Below are 21,710 nucleotides of genomic sequence, written 5' to 3'. Positions count from 1 at the left end.
AAAAGTGAATAAGCTCTGTGGTCCAGTAATGTACCAATGTCATTTTTCTGGTTCTGATATTGGCTGGATATCACCATCAAGGGAAGCAGAGTAAAGGGAACCCTTTGTTACCATTTTCGCAACTTCCTGTGAATAAAAAGTTAAAAACAAACAAAACCTTCCATGACACCCACTACCAGGAGGACAAAGGCCAGGCTGTTCATCCAGGGCACACAGTGCCCGTGGCCCCGTCTGGAATGTGACATTCCAGCAACTTTGGACCACGCAGCTTCCTGTTCAAGCTGCCCGCTCTTTCTAGAACAACCCTGATTAATGCCTGTTTCTTAAAGCTCAGCTGAGGTGGCTTTTCTACCAGGAAGGCTGTCTGCCCCAAAGTCCACCCAAGCTCAGCCCCTCAAGCTCACAAGCATGGCAGTGATCCTAGTTAACTGAAAGTATGTGTTCATATCCCCATTCTCTCCCTAAACTAGGTGCTCCTTGAAGGAAGAAGCTGTATCTGCTTTATCTCTCAGCAGCACAGAAAAAAAATACACTCTGAGTAAGTACAGACTCATGAAACCTGGAATAAAAGTGAAGATGCAGAGTTCAGTCATCATTTATTGAGCACTTTCTCTTACCGGATATTATTCTGAGTTGCTTGTTCCGTTTAAGTCTTGTCTGACTCTTCGGAAACCCCATAGGCTGTAGCCAGCCAGGCTCCTCTGTCCATGGGATTTCCCAGGCAAGAATAGTGGAGTGGGTTGCCATTTCCTTCTCCATGGAATCTTCCCGACCCAGGGATCGAACCTACGTCTCCTGTATTGGCAGGGGGATTCTTTACCACTCAGCCACCAGGGAAGCCCTGGTGAGCTTTAACTATAATGCTATACTAAGATACTATCCAATTAAAATAAGTTAATTTTAAAAAGATACTATATACCAGTAGAGTAAGATACTATATATAACATACTATAAGATACTATATATAACATTAAGTATAATGCTTAATCCTTATAACACTCCTTGGGAAAGTACCACTATCACCCTCATTTTACAGATGAGGAAACCAAGGCACAAAGAGATGAAGTGACCTGCCGGGGTTAGTTACTAAGTGACGAAACTGGGCTTTGAACTCTGGCACTTGGGTTCTAGGGCTCAGAGAGTGTCACGTCCCAACTCAGAAGTGCTCCCCCACCCCCGCAGGCTGCCTTTAGGCTGGACCTGCACTCCACCTCCCCACCCCCCGCACCCCCGGCACTCACCTGCCCCACTGCAGCGTGCGGACAGGTTACACACCGCACGAACACTATCTGAGCTTATGTCCTCTCCACGCCTGGCACTTCTCCTGACTCACCAGGCCCTCGACAGCTACCCCGAGAGCCCAGGAAGGCTTTAATTCCATGGTCTCTGACCTCACTCGTCAGCTCTCCGGGTCTGCATCTACCCCTTCCCCTCATCCTCATCCTCATCCGTCCCCATCTGTCCACTGGACTACCCTCTGCTCCAGGGAAGTCACTTCTGGGGGTCCCCTGCTGGGTGTCCGGCCACTTCTACGGCAGGAGTTTTGAACACGGGTCCCAAGGAGAGAACTCAGGGGTCTGTAACCGGTTTCCAGGGGTCTGGGAAAACACAACTTTTTTCACAAACTTCTACCTCATACTGACCATTCCCCCCCCAAGTTAGGAACACAGGCAAAACACCCCAAGAGCGCCAGGCACAGAAATCACAGCTTTCTCCCTGTCACATATCAGCTGCTGCAGACACAACGAAATCTTGGTTCACGCTCACCCCAACTTCGAAATTATGGTAGTTACATAGACTCACTGCTGGTTCTTATTTGTTAGTGCATTGATTTAAAAAACAGCCAAACTGTAGTTCAAGAGCATTGATCTCCTTGGTAATCCCGTGTGTTTTCACTGCATGAATCTAGAAAGAGTATTCTGAGAAGGCATTCATGGGTGTCCCCAGGCTGTCTGTGGTACAGGGGGGCTTGAGAAGCCCTGCTCTCAGGATCAGGTTACTTATCCCTACAGTAATCTCAAAAATAGGTGCTCTTATCCCCACTTTCCACCCAAAAGTGAGGCCTACAAAAGTGAAGTCTTTTTATTAAAAAAATAGAGAGACTTGGGGACTTCCCTGGTGGTCCAGTGGTTAAGACTGTATTCCAATGCAGGGGGTGCAGGTTCGATCCTTGGCCGGGGAACTAAGATCCCACATGCAGCATGGAGTGGCCAAAAAACAAAAAATGAGGCTCGGAGGGCTCCGTGGCTTATCCAAGGCCACACTGCTCCCAGGGAAGCAGGCTGCAGGTATGTTCAGGAATGGACATGCAATGGATACCCACAGGCCTCAGCAACCTGTAATTTGTTTCTTTTAATTGGCCACCTTGAACAGAAACCAAGGTTCAAGAAACTTGCCCCAGGCCTCCCCCGGCACCCCACCATAAGCCAAAGTAAAAGCAAGCATCAGCAGCAAGGCCTAATCCCCGCCCTCCCGCAGCACCCTGGCTCCAAAGGGCTTTGACTCAATACCTTCTTCACCTTGTCTTTCTCCTTCCTAGCAACCTAAGGGCCCAATTGCACAGAGGGGTTCACACCTACATTTCTCTCCAGGGGACCCACGCTCTACTTCTGCTTCTCCATCAAGACCCACCTGCTATGCTGCTAAAGTGAGACATTTGAACAATAACTCTTTAAAAAAAAAAAAAATAGAAAAGTAACAGAAGCTTACACTTGGGAGTTATGGGCATGTACACATTTAAAAAAAAAACAGAACTCACCCAGGGTCCCAGAGCTCCGACTGACTGCTTACTATTCTTTTTTTTATTTTTTTGAGCAATTTGAAGTCACTGCTCCTGTTCATAGGAGAAGAAATCCTGTGGTCCTAACACCTGAGCACCAAGAGTTTCATGAGCTGCTCTGCCTGCATCATGGGCTGAAGAGAGGCCAGAGCAGTGCAAAGGGCCCCGAGCTGGGTTCCCATCATAGCCCTGACCCATGCTAGCTTTCACGGAATCAGTCTGAGCCTCTGTTTTGTCCTTTACAGGATGGAGCTAATGATATCCACCTTGCAAGACTAATGACGACACCTGTGTGTTCAGTCGTGTCCGACTCCTAGAGCCTATGGACTGAGCCCGCCAGGCTTCTCTGTCCGTGGGATTCTCCAGGCAAGAATACTGGAGTGGGTTGCCATTTCCTCCTCCAGGGGATCTTCCCAACCCACAGATCGAACTCGCGTCTCCTGCATTGGCAGGCGGGTTATTTACCACTGAGCCCCCAGGGAAGCCCTACTTTCTGTCTAGGCCACTCTTTTTGGGCAAGGGCTGTTCTGGACCACTCTGCTACTATTGTTCATTTACTCAACAAATAACCACAGAACACCTTTGTGTGCAGTTGGGCTCTGCCGGAGCCGAGGGAATGAGATTAATGAAGTCCCTGGCCTTGGGGAGCTTGTGGTTCAGGCATGGAAAAACAAATAAAAAGGTCAGTGTTAAATGCACAAGACAAGCAGAGATACAGATAAGAGTTACACAGAAACTAAAACAGGGATCGTGGCAGGGAATGATGGGGGTGGGGGTGGCTGGGAGCTTAGGGAAGGCCTGTCCTGGGAGGTGGCGTTTAAGAGACAAGGAGCCAGTCACGGGGACCCGGGAGGTGGGTAAGGGCGCACCTGGCACCGGGTGCCGCTCGGTGAATGGCCCCGAGGTGGGAACAAGCTTAGAATGTTCAAGGAAGAGACAGAAGGCCAGTTGAGGCTGCAGGACTGGAATGAGAGCAGGCCAAGCAGGAAGCAAAAGGGGCCGGGGACAGGCTGGGCCTGGTCAGAGGGCTACACGCAGCTCACTCTGTGCGAGAGCCAGCTCTGTGCTCCACGTGTGCTGGGGAACCACTGGAAGGTTTTCAGCAGAGGACTGACAATCGCATCTATTTTTTAAATATCTATTATTATTATTATTTTATATATTGGCTGTGTGGCAGGATCTTAGTTCCCTGACCAGGGATCAAACCCGTGGCCCCTGCAGTGGGAGGGCAAGTCTTAACTACTGGGCCACCAGGGGAGTCCTGACAGGGTCTCCTTTAAATCTTGAGAAGACCCCTTAGCTGCTGCCTTGGGGGTGGGTCCTAAGAGGCGAAGGTAGAAGGTTAGTTAGGAGGCTGCCTGCTGTGGGGGTCAAGGCCCAGATCAAGGCGGGCAGTGGAGAAGATTCAGGAACATTCTGGAGGTTATTCAGTATTCATGGCCATCGTACTGGGTGGTCTTTATAACTTTCAAAGTTCCTTCATTTAAGTTTCAAAGCAAACCTGAGGCAGATGGGACTGAATCAGCAAGGCCATTTCACAGACCAGAAGACTGAGGCCAAGACTGAGGAGATGCTAGTGCCCTCCTCATGCAGCTAGTGTGTGCTGGAGTGGGGAAGGAAAGCCAGGACTTTGGACCCCTCTGCCTGCAGAGGGACAGGGTTTGACACGGAATGTTCCAGAGCTTAGAGGAGCCTCTGAAAAGAGTCACAGTCTCAGCCTTTGCCTGCAGCCCTCAGGGAAGTGCTTGATAGACACTCTCTGGCTGACCCCAGCTCTTGGTCTCAGGGAATCTGACACTCGGTTGGTCCCCTCTCTGAGTCACGCTGCGGACAGAGCAGGAAGAATTTGAGGGTGGGTGGGTCACCCCTTGGTTTCTTTTGACTAACAGAGATTTCTCTTATCGTGAAGGATTATCATGAGGGTGAATGAGAGACTAGACACAAATGTTAGATAACTAAGGTTTCCAGGCAGGTAAGAAAAGAGCTCAAGAGACTTTACTGGTGGTCCAGTGGTTGAGAATCCACCGTGCAATGCAAGGGACACAGGTTCGATCCCTGGTCAGGAAACTAAGATCCCATGTGCTGCGGGACAACCAAGACGGCACGCTCAGGTGCCTGTGTGCCACAACTAGAGAGTCTGCGTGCTGCAAGGAAAGATTCCACATGACACAATGAGGATCTTGTGACTAAAACCCCATGCAGCCATATCGATAAATAAATATTTTAAAAAGAAAAAGCAAAGAGCTCCCTGGAAACTGAAACAGCTTGACAGCATCTCTCTGACAGGGCAGCTAAGACCTCAGACTCGGGCTTGGGCTGCCCCTGACCCTCCTGCTCTACTTCATTCGTATGATCTGGGAACCTTAATCTTCTCATCTGCAAAATGGGGCTGCTAGCAGATTTGGTAACAGAAGGCACACAGAAAGTGCAAGCACAGGATGGGCACACAGCCACATCCAGCTGTGGTTGCTGGCGCTGTAGCTGCTGTGCCCATCAAGCTTGAATCTCAGGCTCCGATCTGGAGCTCAGGAACTGCTGCTGAACTGAAGTCGCCTCTAGACAGCTCCTGGATGCAGAAAGGCTGCCTCCCCTTCCCTCTGGGCCTCCAAGGCCTGACGGTGAAATGGCGTTAACACACCTGCAGAAGCCATCAGGGCGCTTGCAAAGAAACAGACTTACTAGGAGAAATAAATAAGGTGGGAAGGAGCCCCATAGCTGGTGCTGACAGAGAAAAGGAAAACGAGCCCGTTTTCTATGGACCATTAAATGTGATGAAAGGAGCTGGCTTCCGTGGAGGCTCCAGGGAGCTGACACATAGCCGTCACTTCATCAACCCCAGCTGAAGCTGCAGTCAGACTCCCTCAGAGGACACCTCCACCCTCTGCTGTCTCAACTGTACCACCACCGGCCCCACGAGTCTCTTGCCTTCCTCCTGCCTAGCCTCATGTGGTCCCCAGTGGGCCAACTCAAGAGCCAGACTGCCCTGGTTTGCCCTCCAGCTCTGCCACTTACAGGATGACATTTAACCTTCCTGTGCCACAATTTCTCCATCTGTAAAATGGGGATAATTATAGCACCCACCTATATACAGCTATCATAAGGATTCAATAAGCTCATCCAGGAGAAAGCACTCACAACAGCTAGCCACTAGCTAATCGCTGGATTGGTGTTTGTGAAGTTACTAAAAATTTTTAAACTCCCCTAGTTCCTCTCATAAAGAAAGCTGAGCACTGAAGAACTGATGCTTTCGAACTATGGTGCTAGAGAAGACTCTTGAGAGTCCCTTGGACAGCAAGGAGATCAAACCAGTCCATCCCAAAGGAAATCAATTCTGAATATTCATTGGAAGGACTGATGCTGAAGCTCCAATACTTTGGCCACCTAATGCGAAGACTCAATTCACTGGAGAAGACCCTGATGCTGGGAAAGACAGAGGGCAGGGGGAGAAGGGGGTGACAGAGGACGAGATGGTTGGATGGCTTCACTGACTCAATGGACATGAGTTTGAGCAAACTCCAGGAGATAGTGAAGGATGGGGAAGCCTGGCATGCTGCAGTCCATGGGGTCCCAAAGAGTCAGACACAACTGGGCCACTGAACAACAAAGTTCCTCTCATATGAGTCTCCTGTCCCAATCCCCAGGCACCGGGCTTCTCCCAGAGGTTACCATAAAACATCATCAACTCTCAGAGTTCCTTTTCAGAAAAGGAAACTTGGGGCCGGAGAACCCAAGGGACCACGTGGCAGAGCCTGACTTGAACCTGAATTCACACCTGCCACCTGCACTGTGGGGTGTTCCAGACAACCTGCCCGTTCTGACTTTACACAGCCCTGCCTTTGTCCAGCTCCGCGCCTCTCCTTAGAATGCCCTTTCTCAACCCATCTTTCCAACACGTTATTCTTTTTTTTTCCTGTCTGATGTTTTAAATGGCACTTCTTCTTGGAAGACCTTCCAACCCCCAGGGCAAAATAAATCTTCTTCCTCTACACTGGGACATTATTCAATTTGACAAGACAATAGTTGATCGTGTCTTCCTGGCACTTCCACGGGGGCCTGGGACACAGAGGGTGAATCAGAACCAGTTTCTGTCCTTGGGAGACTCGGGTTAATCATCCGTATCCTTCTCCTTTCCAAGCTACAAGCTCCTCGGCAGTATCAAATCAGGCGCTGGCAGGCACCGGGAACTGAGCTCGGATCTCCATGCTCGGGACCGAGTCTCTTTCCATTACCAGTCTGCCTTCTAAAATCAGGCTTCCAGAAGCCGCCTGAGAGGACTTGCACTGGGCCAGCCCCATAAGACCATGGGACACAAGGCTGGTTCAGTGAAACTCTCTGGCCCTGGGGAGCCTGTAGACCTTTAGCCTGGGACCCCACCCCTAGAGTATTTGCCAGTTCAGACTGTTTGGGTCCCTGTTGTTGCTCTCTGTATTTGGGATGGAGGTGGTCCCATTCTGACACCATGTAGCCCACTCAACTGTCACACAGGACTGGCTTCAAATCCAGCCAGGTGGCCTTGGGTGACCAGCCACATAAATCCTGTGTTCCTCAGTTTCTTCATCTGTGAAATGGAGATAATAATGCCTACCCCTCACGGAGCCACTGGAAGAATCAGAGAAAATGTACATCAACGTCCCGGCGCAGAAGCAGTGGTGCGGAGCCCTACTTTTTCTCCACCCCAGCCACACCTCCTCATTCTTTCAAGCTCCAGATCCACCTGCTGGAGGAAACCTTCCCTAACTTTTCCAGGTTACCCTGAGAGCTCTCTCTTCTCTCTGCTCTCACCGCCTGGACCCCAGTATTGATCATCTTGTTTGCTCATTGGTTCACTAGAGTTAACTTTTCTCTTTCCAGCCAGCCTTTAAGTGGCAAACTCAACCCAAGCCTACTCCACAGCATCACACTATACATCATAAGAGGCTCTTGAAGACTAATTTGCTAAGGTAGGCAGGGGTCTGGGAGAGGGTGAAGATTTGGAGGCAGAAAATGAGGCAGGAATCCTAACTCTGTTGTGTGACTTTCCAGGAAGACCTTCAACTCTCTAAGCTTCAGATCTCTCATCTGGAAAATTAAGATTGAAAAATGTCGAGCTGACATGGTTGCTATGGAGGACAGATGAGAGAACATATGTGGAAGCCCTTTTGTTATAAACTAAAAAGTGCTATTTAAAGGATTATTATGTTTGGATTCTCAAATCCAAACCTACTGATGCCTCAACTGACCTATACATACTTAAGATTCAAGAGCCCAGATCATCCCACAGAGCTTCTTAGCCCCAAATAATCCACCAAAACCCACATTCTTAATTGTTCATCCTAAACAAAAAGCCAGCAGTCATTCACAGTATCCATGGAACTTCATCCCAGTACAAACATGCGTGCATGTTCAGTCGTGTCTGACCCTTCGTGACCCTGTGGATTGCAGCCCGCCAGGCTCCTCTGTCCATGGGCTTCTCCAGGAGATCTTTCTGATCCAGGGATTGAACCCAAGACTCCTGCATTGCAGGCAGATTCTTTACTGCTGAGACACTGGGGAAGCCGTCATCCCAGCTCAAGGATCACAAAAGTTCTCTCCCCATCCTCAGATCTCAACCCTTCTGGAACAGGTTTCTCCTTCCCAGCTTAAGGAAGCCCACACCTCAAACCTGCTCTAATTGTGATCTGCTGAGCATCATTTCTAGCTTGCAGTCCAATTTCCAAGGGAAGTAAAAATGGGGAAAGACAACCAAGGTGGGTATGGTTGTATTTGCGGAGAGGGGAAGAGGAAGACTTGGTAACAGAGTGAAAGATTCTGCTGGAATTTTGTGTCCAACAGTTGCTAAACATACTATAATTATCCCATTTGTGTGAGGATTCAAGGATCTGCATTCTGCTATTTTCATGGAACTTGATGAATTGCAAGCTCTGAGGGAAAATGCTAAGAAGTTGGGGTTCAAAGTCTTGTATCTAGGACCAAAGTCCCAGTAAGCAGCCCCAGGGAAATGAAATCCCTGACAAAGCTGCTGGGGGCCCCCAGTCCCCCACTCTGGGCTCAGCCCCCTTCTCCAGCCCCTACTTTTCCCCACTGATGGCATGTAGGCATTACACCCATCAGAGTCCATCAGAGTGAATCCTGATTTTTTTTTCTCCTGGGAATACTGCTTTGTCTCTGTGAAAGACCCCCAAATCAGGCACCTATAAACGTCCTAGCCGGTCAGATTTTAAGAGGAAATCAGGGAAAGAAAGGGGCAGGCCGGGAAGGGCCCTGAGGCCCGCGGAGGGTAGTAGAGGGGTCCGAGGCCGCCGTGGTGGGTGGCCCTCGGGGACCCATATTCGGGGGCGCCCCGCAGGCGCTAGAGCTGTCCCCCGAAGCCCCTGCGCGCACCTGGTCAGAAGACGGAATCCTCGCAGGCCTAGGAGTCCTGGGACCGATCCCGCGACCGGAAATGCCCCCCTACCCAGACCGCGCCCCCCTTTCCTGCCGCCCTCTCCCCCGGGCCGGGCCGCAGGCCCCGGATCCCCGGGCTCGCGTGGCCGCCGCAGCCCGCAGGGGCGGCCCGTTGGCGGCCGCTGTCCTCCGCCCGCGCTGCGGTCCCTCCAACTCCCGGCGCTGCGGGGCCAAGGCGCACACAAAAGGAAGGGGCGCGCTGCCAGCGACGCCCCCGCCAATCGCCAATCCCCTCGAACCCCATCGCGGGGACCCGCAAAGCCTCCGCGCACCCCAAAGCTCCGGACGCCCAAGAGAGAGCCCCCCACGCAAGAAATTCCGAGACACCTCCCGGGGGCTTGCAGAGGCGGCCAAATCACCCAGCGGCAGGTGCCCCCAGCCGCACAATAACTTTGAAACTTTGGGGCTGGGCGCGGGGGCCGGGCGGGGGAGCCCCAAAAAGAAGGAAAGGGGGATTGCGGAGGGGGAGGAGGCTGTGTCTTTATTTTTGCAACACGCACTCTCCGGGCGTCCCCAGCGCAGCTCCGGCCAGGCCAGGGGTCCCGGAGCCTCCGCCCGGCCCGGCGCGGCCCCCGGGTTCCCCGAGCCCTTCCCGCGCCGGCCGCCCGTCCGCGGTCGGGCCCCCGGCCTCTGCCCCGCGGGGCTCGGGCCGCGCGCTGCACTCACCTCGGCCGGGCTGCGCTCCCCGCGGGCCTGCGCCGAGCCCGATAAATGGTATGCTATGACTAGAGGTATGATTACGTTATTATTATTAGTAATAATAAGAGTAAATGCTATTTAATTACGGGCAGCCGCATCCTGCTCCCGGCGCCGCCTCCCCGGCAGCTCCGTCCATGTGGCTCCGGAGCGCTTTACTTTCATTTCCAGCCCCCCCGGCCGGCCGCTCGCGGCAGCACCCGCTGGAGGCTCGGTCTCCCTGCAGTCCCTCCTCCTCGGGTCCTAGAGCGCGGCTTCGCTCGCCGGGCGCCGGGGGTGGGCGGCGCGGGCCGCGCACCTGGGGGCGCAGGGGGCGGGGAAGCCCCCCTTCCTCGCCGGCTGCTCATGCCTGGAATTCATCTTTATCTTCTTTGCAAGTCCTCTTAGGGCTTTTCTCTTGGCTATTCTGCATTTCTGGGAGGGTGCTGGTCTCCCCGAGCGCCTCCGCCCTTCCTCATGCGTGTAAAGAGCAACCCCCCACCCCCGCCCCTGAGTTTCCAGCTGCTTTCAGTGTAGGCGCCCCCCAAACCCTAGGAGCCTTGTGCCCTTTTCAAGAGTGGGGACCCAAGGTTGTTGTTTGTCTAGGATCTTTCCCTAAAGGATGTGAGGCCGCTTAGAAGACCCAGTGAATGGGGTGGCAGAGAGTGGGACACGACTTGACCACTGAACAAAGAAGATGCGAAAGTTAACGGGAGATCGCGCGAAGGAGAAACCAGCTTGTCAGAGGCCCTGGCACTGCCTCAGAGCTGGCCAGGTCCAGGCTGGATTTGAATCCAGAGCTTCAGATCCAAACACCGTGTCATCCATCCCACCCTACCATTGATTCCTAGAGTTCTCGTCCCTCTTCGTTTTGCACACATGTATGTATATGCACATGAATTTCTTTGTTGAGGGGGGCTTCTTTGGCGACCAAGTGGTTAAGACTCTGCACTTCCAATGCAGGGAGTGCAGGTTTGACCCTCGATTAAGGAACCGAGGGGCTTCCTCTGGGACTCAGAGGTAAAGAACCCACCTGCAGTGCAGGAGATGCGCATTCAATCCCGGGGGCAGGAAGATGTCCTGGAGGAGGAAATGGCACCCCACTCCAATTCTTGCCTGGAAAATCCCACAGGCAGAGGAGCCTAGCGGGCTACAGTCTTCTGGGTCACAAAGAGTTGGACACGATGGAGCACTTGTCCCAACAGATCAGTGGTAAAAAATCCACCTGCAGTGCAGGAGACACAGGAGACGGAGGGGGGGGGGTACTGTCTCTTAGTCGGGAAGATCCCCTAGAGAAGGAAATGGCAACCCACTCCAGTATTCCTGTGGAAAATCCCATGCACAGACGAGCCTGGTGGGCTGCAGTCGATGGGGTCTCAGAGAGTCAGAGGCCACTGAGATCCAGGCACGCAGGAAACTAAGGTCTCACACGCTATGCAGTGTGGTCAAAAAAAGAAAATTATTTAGTGAGGATCAACTGTGAGATTTGTAAAGATTTTATCTTTGTAAATGTTATCGTTTCCACATTTGTGCCATACAGTCTTACGAACTGGAGGTACATCGCTGAGATGAATTTGAAACATGTGGCAAATGTTGGGAGGCACAAGAAACTTAAACAGTTTACCTAATTTTCACCATAATCCTGGAAGATTGGGTTTATCATGCTCATTTCACAAATAGAAAACTGAGTCAGTTCAGTCGCTCAGTCGTGTCTGACTCTTTGAGACCCCATGAACCGCAGCACGCCAGGCCTCCCTGTCCATCACCAACTCCTGAAGTTTACCCAAACTCATGTCCTTTGAGTTGGTGATGCCATCCAACCATCTCATCCTCTGTTGTCCCCTTCTCCTCCTGCCCTCAATCTTTCCCAGCATCAGGGTCTTTTCCAATGAGTCAGCTCTTCGCATCAGGTGGCCAAAGTATTGGAGTTTCAGCTTCAACATCAGTCCTTCCAATGAACACCCAGGACTCATCTCCTTTAGGATGGACTGGTTGGATCTCCTTGCAGTCCAAGGGACTCTCAAGAGTCTTCTCCAACACCACAGTTCAAAAGCATCAATTCTTCGGCACTCAGCTTTCTTTATAGTCCAACTCTCACATCCATACATGACTACTGGAAAAACCATAGCCTTGACGGACCTTTGTTGGCAAAGTAATGTCTCTGCTTTTGAATATGCTGTCTAGGTTGGCCATAACTTTCCTTCCAAGGAGCAAGCGTCTTTTAATTTCATGGCTGCAATCACCATCTGCAGTGATTTTGGAGCCCCCAAAATAAAGTCAGCCACTGTTTCCACTGTTTCCCCATCTATTTGCCATGAAGTGATGGGATCAGATGCCATGACCTTCGTTTTCTGAATGTTGAGCTTTAAGCCAACTTTGTCACTCTCCTCTTTTACTTTCATCAAGAAGCTCTTTAGTTTTTCTTCACTTTCTGCCATAAGGGTGGTGTCATCTGCATATCTGAGGTCATTGATATTTCTCCCTGCAATCTTGATTCCAGCTTGTGCTTCATCCAGCCCAGCGTTTCTCATGATGTACTCTGCATAGAAGTTAAATAAGCAGGGTGACAATATACAGCCTTGATGTACTCCTTTTCATATTTGGAACCAGTCTGTTGTTCCATGTCCAGTTCTAACTGTTGCTTCTTGACCTGCATATAGGTTTCTCGAGAGGCAGGTCAGGTGGTCTGGTATTTGCATCTCTTTCTGAATTTTCCACAGTTTATTGTAATCCACACAGTCAAAGGCTTTGGCATAGTCAATAAAGAAGAAATAGATGTTTTTCTGGAACTCTCTTGGTTTTTCAATGATCCAGTGGGCATTGTCAATTTGACCTCTGGTTCCTCTGCCTTTTCTAAAACCAGCTTGAACATCAGGAAGTTAATGGTTCATGTACTGCTGAAGCCTGGCTTGGAGAATTTTGAGCATTACTTTACTAGCATGTGAGATGAGTGCCATTGTCCAATAGTTTGAGCATTCTTGGGCATTGCCTTTCTTTGGGGTTGGAATGAAAACTGACCTTTTCCGGTCCCATGGCCACTGCTGAGTTTTCCAAATTTGCTGGCATATTGAGTGCAGCACTTTCTCAGCATCATCTTTCAAGGTTTGAAATAGCTCCACTGGAATTCCATCACCTCCACCAGCTTTGTTCGTAGTGATGCTTCCTAAGGCCCACTTGACTTCACATTCCAGGATGTCTGGCTCTAGGTAAGTGATCACACCATGATGATTATTGGGGTCGTGAAGATTTTTTTTGTACAGTTCTTCTGTGTATTCTTGCCACTTCTTCTTAATATCTTCTGCTTCTGTTAGGTCCCTACCATTTCTGTCCTTTATTGAGCCCATCTTTGCATGAAATTGTTCCCTTGGTATCTCTAATTTTCTTGAAGAGATCTCTAGTCTTTCCCATTCTATTGTTTTCCTCTATTTCCTTGCATTGATCGCTGAGGAAAGTTTTCTTATCTTTCCTTGCTATTCTTTGGAACTCTGCATTCAAATGGGTGTATCTTTCCTTTTCTCCTTGGCTTTTCGCTTCTCTTCTTTTCACAGCTATTTGTAAGGCCTCCTCAGACAGCCATTTTGCTTTTTTGCATTTCTTTTTCTTGGGGATGGTCTTGATCCCTGTCCCCTGTACAACGCCACGAACCTCCGTCCATAGTTCATCAGGCCCCTGTCTATCAGATCTAGGCCCTTAAGGATTAAGTGACTTGTCCAAGGCGGCAAGTCTGACTGCAGAGTCTGTATGCCTAGATGGCCTCCTGTGCTTTTCACTGCCTGCCTTCAGGAAGCCTTGGAAAGGGGTGGGGGAAGTACACCTGCACCATCAGAATCTCTCGAGCTCTTCCTTCTGTGGGTGCCATTGCTCCCCTCACTCCTCTGAGATTAACAACAACAATAGAAAGGCAGTCTCTGGCATGAGGGGGACGTCCAGGAAGGAAAAGCCATGTGCATGCAGGCTCACTGTGGTGGGGTAGAGGAGGGTTGTGGCTTGTTTATAATGAAGACTTCTAGGGAATTCCCTGGCCATCCAGTGGTTGGGACTCCACACTTTCACTTCAGGAGGCTCGAGTTTATTCCCACAAGCTTCATGGCCAAAAATAAAAAATTAAATGAAATAAAACGGAGACCTCTAATTACCCCCACCTCACCGCTATCTCAGAGATTCTTTTTTTGGAGGATGGGAGTCATGCTAGATGGCTCACAGGATCTCAGTTCCCCAACCCGGGCCACAGTTAGTGAAAGCCCAGAATCCTAAACACTAGGCTACCAGGGAGCTCTCAGAGATTTTGATTTAATATTTCTGACAAGCACTGCTGGGTCACCTATAAGAAACCCAAGATCATGGGTAAAAGGCACCCATAGGCCGAGCCTGGCAATTCAGGGAGGCTGAGCGGTAGAGTGGAGCCGTGACCGAGGCAACCTTAGGTAGACAAAGGTCAATTGGAGTCCCGGCTCCACTGTTTGCTAGTTATGTGACCCCAGGCAATCTTGAAGCATCAGGCTCCTCAGTGGTAATATAAAGATAAGAAAACCCAATCAACATAAAGTTTGTTTCAAGCACTATATTTAAATAATACATGTAAAACATATAGAACAGTGCCTAGCCCACAGGGGTGAATCCACATTAGTTCCCATGTCTCCTGTACAATGTATGGTGAAACACTCTTGACAGATTTACCAGATTAGGTTCCACTGTTACTCCAGTCCATTTATGACTGGAGCTGTTGAGGTCAGCTGGACTACTGTATCTCGCCTCAAATGAACCAGCTGGTAAATGACGTGGTGATTCCAGCATCCCAGGCTGCCAGTGGAAAAACACATATCCTTAAAAGAGGACTATTCATCATTCAAGGTGCAATTCAACTGGACATCAGACCTCCTCTCAGCTGCCGCCATCTCTAGAATTTGGTATCAAGCAGTTTTTGCCTGTTTCACAGTAAAGAAACGGACACAAAGCAGTTAATTGTCTTGGTTAAGGTCACACAGGCTTCCCTTGAGGTTCAGCTAGTAAAGAATCTGCCTGCAATGTGGGAGACGTGAGTTTGATCCCCCGGTTGGGAAGATCCCCTGCAGAAGGGAAAGGCTACCCACTCCAGTATCCTGGCCTGGAGAATTCCCTGGAGTGTATAGTCCATGGGGTCACAAAGAGTTGGACACGACTGAACGACTTTCACTTTCACTTCACTAAGGTCACACAGCTAAGAAAGAGGTAGAGACAGAATTCAACGCCAGGCCCGTCTACCTGTAAGATGTGAATGTGAATATCGTGATGTGACTATCTTAAATCTGAATGCATATCCCTGATTACCTCCAAGGGCCTGTCATGGGAGTGGGAAGCTGGAGAACAGGAAGTGGACACTTGACCTTTGAGGAAGTGACAGGTACATCACTCAGTTGTCCCTTCTCCATTGAGCACCTTCTGCTCCAAGCTTAGGCATGCCATGGGCTGGACCTCAGGGATGCCTTCTTATCACCTGGGAAGAGCCTGAGTGCATGGCAGTCTTTTTCTGTTTTTCCACACTGTGCTGGATCTTTGCAGTCACCCACTGGCTTCTCTGAGGGCTTCCCTTGTAGCTCAGTTGGTAAAGAATCCGCCTACAATGCAGGAGACCCGGGTTCGATACCTGGGTCAGGAAGATCCTCTGGAAAAGGAAATGGCGACCCACTCCAATATTCTTGCCTGGAGAATCCCATGAACTGTAGCCTGCCAGGCTCCTCTGTCCATGGGGTCACAAGAGTCAGACATGACTTAGCGACTAAACCACCACCACCGCTGGCTTCTCTAGTTGTGGCACATGGGTTTAGTTGCCCTGTGGCATGTGGGATCTTAGTCCTCCAATCAGGGAGGACTCCACATCCCCTGCAATGGAAGGCAGATTCTTAACCACTAGATCACCAGAGAAGTTCCTACAGGGCAGCCTTAATTGCAACCATGTATACACTGTTCGTTTACTCACTCAAAAACCTTCCTTGCCAGGCCTCACTCCTGGGACTGTAAATAAACCCCTTTCCCCACAACTCTAGCACAGTCCCCGGTCCCAGCCCTCCAGAAAGGGATCTTAACTTGGGGTTTAGGGAAAGACCTTGAAGATAAAGTGTACAATTTTAGGCTTAGGCTGAGGATAATGAGTATATTCCCCATAGGGTTACTATGAAGATTGAGTTCCTGTATGCAAACTACTGTGTGATTAAATAAATAACACATTCTTCTGGGAAACAGTCCGTAGAATTCCAGTTATCAGAAGTGAAGATGGACCCGTGAACCTAGAAGCTGAGATAGGTTATAACACAGTGGATGGAATTCAGGTGATGAAACATGCTCACATTTGTCCCCAGGGTGCTTGAAAATGGTCAAGCATACAGAAAACTGGAAGAACTATATAGCCCTATGTTAAGCTATTCGTGCGCAGTTGCTGCAGTTGCTTGGCTGTTTCGGACTCGGCACCCCCCTAGGCTGTAACCTTCCAGGCCCCTCTGTCCGTGGGATTTTCCCAGCAAGAATACTGGAGTGGGTTTCCATGCTCTCCTCCAAGGAATCTTCCCAACTCAGGGATACAACCCGCATCTCCTGCATTGCAGGCAGATTCTTTACTCCTGAGACCAGGGAAGCCCATATTATGCTACGACTGTTAAACTTTTTCTATATTTGCTTTATCATATATTCATCCCTCCATCCACTCATCAGTCTATGTAATATTTTTGTTAAAAACAAAATAGGTAATTTTTGACTTTCTTCTCTGTGCTGTTTTACATTTATACTAATTTTTTAAATTGCTGTCAGTTTTCATTTTAAAAATGAAATCATTTCCATTTGGAAACAAAAGAACTATTAAAAGGGGATATAACCTACTAAAAGTATTTGATACCAGGAAACCCTTCATACACATTAGACCCAAATTTAAGCTCCTCCCCAGGCAGTTTTCCATGTTACTCAACACTGGATTCTGGAATCATGCCTTGCACATAGTAGATAACTATTTGTGGAGTGAACGAGTTCTTCTGAGTATCATTTTTTATTGAGGTTAAAAAGAAATCATTAAGGGAGTCTGGGCGTGAACCTGGGGGGAACCTGGTTTGAATTATCTTTAACAAATAATGTAGCAGTGCCCTCCCACTGGGGGAGGGGGCAGACTCTCCAGCAATGTGGGTAAACCAGGCCCCCTCGCCTCTCTCCAGGAGGAACCCAAGGCCAGCACCCAGCTGGTTCTTGGGACATTCTCTCCGCATTCCTCACGTGTCTGACATAGTTCAGGCATTTGTGTTTGATCTGACTAAACGGCAAGTCTTCAGCCTTGGTAGCTCTTCAGGAAACCAGAATAAATATTGTTATTTATTCCATTCAAAATTGGCAGTGAAGTTTGTTTTCAGGCACCAGAATGGAATTTAAAACATTCAGTGCAAATAAACCAAACTAATCAGAGGCAGTCTGCTTTTCTCTTCAAAACATTGAAAAAAGAAAGAAAGCAGACAAAGGGGCCTGGAACAGCCACTCTCCTCTCAGTCCCACCTCACACTCAAAAGGTGACTTGTTTTGCATGTGTAATGAAAAGAACCCCAGAGATCTGGCTTCCACTATTTCTTGTCTAAATTACTGTGTAATTTAGGTTATTTGACCTCTGGGCTTAGTTCTCCATTTGCTGAAAAGAGAACAGGGGCTTCCCTGGTTGTCCCTTTGCTAAGACTCAGTGCTCCCAATACAGGGGGCCCAGGTTCAGCCTTGGTCAACGAACTGAGAGTTTGCATGTGGAAAATAAACATTTGCATTGCCACAACTAAAGATCTTGCATGCTGCAATTAAGACCCGGTGCAGCCAAATAAATATATAAAAAAAAAAAAAAAAAGAAGAAGAAGGAGAACAAAAGGAAAGAGGCAAGGGATGGCCTAAGATGGTTCCATCTGTCCATTCCATTCTTTTCTCAGGGTCAGGCGAGTTGGAGAAAGTGAGGGGAAGAGAGAAAGAAGATGCTTGGAAACTGACGACGTTTCAGGACTCTGTTGCAGGAAGTGGGACCCCTTCCAGGGCCTGAGGATGGGCTCTTGTTTAACACTCGGAAATGAATTGTCCAAGGAGACACACGCGCTGACAAAGCAAGAGATTTTATTGGGAAGGGGCGCCCAGGCAGAGAGCAATAGGGTAAGGTCACTTAGGAGGGCTGTTCTGCCACGTGGCTTGCAGTCTTGGGTTTTATGGTGATGGGATTAGTTTCTGGGTTGTCTTTAGCCAATGATTCTCAGAGTCCTTCCTGATGGCACACTCATCACATCGCTCAGCCAAGATGGATGCCAGCGAGAAGGATTCTGGGAGGTGGTCGAACACGTGGTGTCTCCTTTTGACCTTTCCCTAACTCTTCCCATTGGTGGTGGCCTATTAGTTCCGTGTTCCTTACCGGGAACTCCTGTCTTAAAACAACTCATGCGAATGGTTACTCAGGTACTTGGCCAGGGTGGGCGATTTCAGTCTGCGTGCTTTCCCTAACATTTGGACTCAGTGTGCAAACCCCCTCCTCCCTTTTAAACTGTAGTCTCCGCATTTTAAAGGGGTTTGAGATAGAATCTAGATTCAGGAGTAACAAACAGAATCTGTGTTGCTAAGGGCCTGGATTTGTGATTTTTAGCTTTGAACGTGAACACCTTCAAGCAGAACACCTACCCATTGGTTCTCCAACAGACGCCGTGGGACCCTGTTACTACCCTGGGCTTTGAAGGCCATTGAGTTTCTGCTAAGAAACTTGCAGTTGTAAAAACCCTGTGATCCGTCACCCAGACAAGGAGGCAGGGATGTTCTGCCACCCACTTCCCTCTTTTCTCTGGGAGGTCACCATCAGAAGAAAATCTCAGAAAGTAAAACTAGAAGAGGGAGGCTTAGGGTCACCCTAAGAAAAATTCAGACTGATTTGGTCAGTCCTAGCCAGAATCAGCTCAGGAATAACATCAGGCCTAGTTGGAAGCTTCTCAGCCTTTTCAGATGATGATCCATTTTAAGGAAACATCCTGTGACCCTGACTGAAATCCAGTTCAAATGAGGAAACCTGTGGGCTGGAAGAAGCACAAGCTGGAATCAAGATTGCTGGGAGAAATATCAATAACCTCAGATATGCAGATGACACCACCCTTATGGTAGAAAGTGAAGAAAAACTGAAGAGCCTCTTGATAAAAGTGAAAGAGGAGAGTGAAAAAGTTGACTTAAAGCTCAACATTCAGAAAACTAAGATCATGGCATCTGGTCCCATCACTTCACAGCAAATAGATGGGGAAACAGTGGCTGACTTTATTTTGGGGGGCTCTAAAATCACTGCAGATGGTGATTGCAGCCATGAAATTAAAAGACCCTTGCTCCTTGGAAGGAAAGTATGGCCAACCTAGACAGCATATTAAAAAGCAGAGACATTACTTTGCCAACAAAGGTCCATCTAGTCAAGGCTATGGTTTTTCCAGTGGTCATGTATGGATGTGAAAGTTGGACTATAAAGAAAGCTGAGCGCTGAAGAATCGATGCTTTTGAACTGTGGTGTTGGAGAAGACTCTTGAGAGTCCCTTGGACCGCAAGGAGATCCAACCAGTCCATCCTAAAGGAGATGAGTCCTGGGTGTTCATTGGAAGGACTGATGTTGAAGCTGAAACTCCAATACTTTGGCCACCTGATGCGAAGAACTGACTCATTGGAAAAGACCCTGATGCTGGGAAAGATTGAGGGCAGGAGGAGAAGGGGACAACAGAGGATGAGATGGTTGGATGGCATCACCGACTCAATGGACATGAGTTTGGGTAAACTTCAGGAGTTGGTGATGGACAGGGAGGCCTGGCGTGCTGTGGTTCATGGGGTAGCAAAGGGTCGGACACAACTGAGCAACTGAACTGAACAGAACTGAGGTACCTATGACAGGCCAGGACCCCAGAGAATGTTGCCCAGATAGAGAAAGTACCTGCCTAGAGGCTCTTCAGGTGAAGGAGGAAGCTGCCAAGTAGAATGTTAACTCTGTGAAGAAGCTCTCAGACCCACTGCTGTGGGGTCTGAAGCTTGCTGGGGGGCCCACAGGAAGCAGATTCATTCAGGTTGGAGTCACCAGGGCAAGGAAAGCCTCCTTGAGGAGGTGGCATTTAATACGGGCTTTGGCTTCCCTGGTGGCTCAGAGGGTAAAGCGTCTGCCTGCCATGCAGGAGGCCTGGGTTCGACCCCTGGGTCAGGAAGATCCCATGGAGAAGGAAATAGCAACCCACTCCAGTACTCTTGCCTGGAAAATCCCATGGACAGAGAGGCCTGGTAGACTACAGTCCATGGGATCGCAAAGAGTTAGACACGACTGAGCAACTTCACTTCACTTCACTTTGCAGGCAGAAGAGGAAAGGGAGAATATAGGACCCACAACTCAGTAGTAGTGTGGACTAGAGTCTGGAGCTTCTGTTTTCTCATCTCTGCTGGGAAGGGTAGCAATGATGCCCTTTTCCTTTGTGGTGGTAAAGATTAATTTAGTTGTATGAGGAAGAATCTGGCACATACTACATTTAACTCTGCTCTGCTGCTGCTGCTAAGTCGCTTCAGTCGTGTCCGACCCTGTGCGACCCCACAGACGGCAGCCCTCCAGGCTCCCCCGTCCCTGGGGTTCTCCAGGCGAGAACACTGGAGTGGGTTGCCATTTCCTTCTCCAATGCATGAAAGTGAAAAATGGAAGTGAAGTCGCTCAGTCGTGTCCGACTCTTAGCGACCCCGTGGACTGCAGCCTACCAGGCTCCTCCATCCACGGGATTTTCCAGGCAAGAGTACTGGAGTGGGGTGTCATTGCCTTGTCATTGCAGGTAAAGCAAAAGCATAAGTGGGTGTGTGGGCCAAGTTGTGAGAGGTAACTTTGGAAGAGAAGTCTGCCTGTGTTGACGGTGCTGATCTCTGGGAACTAGAGTTTCTTGGGTAACATTTACTTTTCTGTTACTATCCTGTTCTATGTTGGTTGAAGTGTTTATAATGAACACCTTATTTATATAATGGTTAAAAAGTTCTTTGTGGAAAAAAAGCTACTTGTATTCTGTTACTTAAAAATTCGAACCTAGAGAAAAGTAGCAAAAATGTTCAAAGAACTCCCACAGACCCTTCACCCAGATTCACTTGTTAACATTTTGCTATACTTGCACTCTCTAGCGTTACATATGAATGCATACATTTTTTAAGCCATTCCAGAGTAGGTTCGGTGAAGGCAATGGCAACCCACTCCAATACTCTTGCCTGGAAAATCCCGTGGATGGAGGAGCCTGGTAGGCTGCAATTCATGGGATCGCTAAGAGTCGGACACAACTGAGCGACTTCATTTTCACTTTTCACTTCCATGCATTGGAGAAGGAAATGGCAACCCACTCTAGCGTTCTTGCCTGGAGAATCCTAGGGACGGGGGTAACCCCAGTGGGCTGCCGTCTATGGGGTCGCACAGAGTCGGACACGACTGAAGCGACTTAGCAGAGTAGGTTGTAAACATCATGCCTGTAATTATTTCAGCATGTATTTCCCAAGAACAAGGGCAGTCTCTTACATAATCAGGTAGAATTTAAAAGGAACAACAGGTTTAACATGGAAACAATGCTATTATCTTTTTTTTTTTACAACGTTATTATCTAACATACAAATTTTTCTGTCTCAATATTGCCCTTTATTGTGATTCTCTGTACCCCGGCCCCAAGATCCAGTCCAGGACCACGTGTTGCATTTAATTATCGTGTCTTTTTAGTCACGTTTAATCTGCAACAGCTCCTTAGCTTTTCTGTCTCACGACACAGACATTTTTGGAAGAGTACAGACACATTATTCCGTAACGTGTTCCTCAGTTGGGTAGGTCCGATGGTTCCTCACG

At 49.0% G+C, this 21,710-nt stretch overlaps 1 protein-coding gene across 4 annotated transcripts in view; it reads right to left on the bottom strand.

Moving 5' to 3' along the window:
* Window positions 1-10,299, bottom strand: part of ZC3H7B (zinc finger CCCH-type containing 7B) — a 54,871-nt gene extending 44,572 nt beyond the window's left edge. For 2 of the 4 annotated variants that reach the window (XM_018048815.1, XM_018048816.1), the window contains exon 1: window positions 9,869-10,299. The gene's annotated coding sequence lies outside the window, so the exon portion shown is untranslated. The remainder of the gene's footprint in view (window positions 1-9,868) is intronic. The other 2 variants (XM_018048818.1, XM_018048817.1) reach the window with 2 other exon arrangements.

Source organism: Capra hircus, chromosome 5 (genome assembly GCF_001704415.2).
Source record: "Capra hircus breed San Clemente chromosome 5, ASM170441v1, whole genome shotgun sequence".
Lineage (NCBI taxonomy): Eukaryota > Metazoa > Chordata > Mammalia > Artiodactyla > Bovidae > Capra > Capra hircus.
Note: the sequence above shows the minus strand (reverse complement) of the source record. Positions and strands in the feature narration are given on the sequence as shown.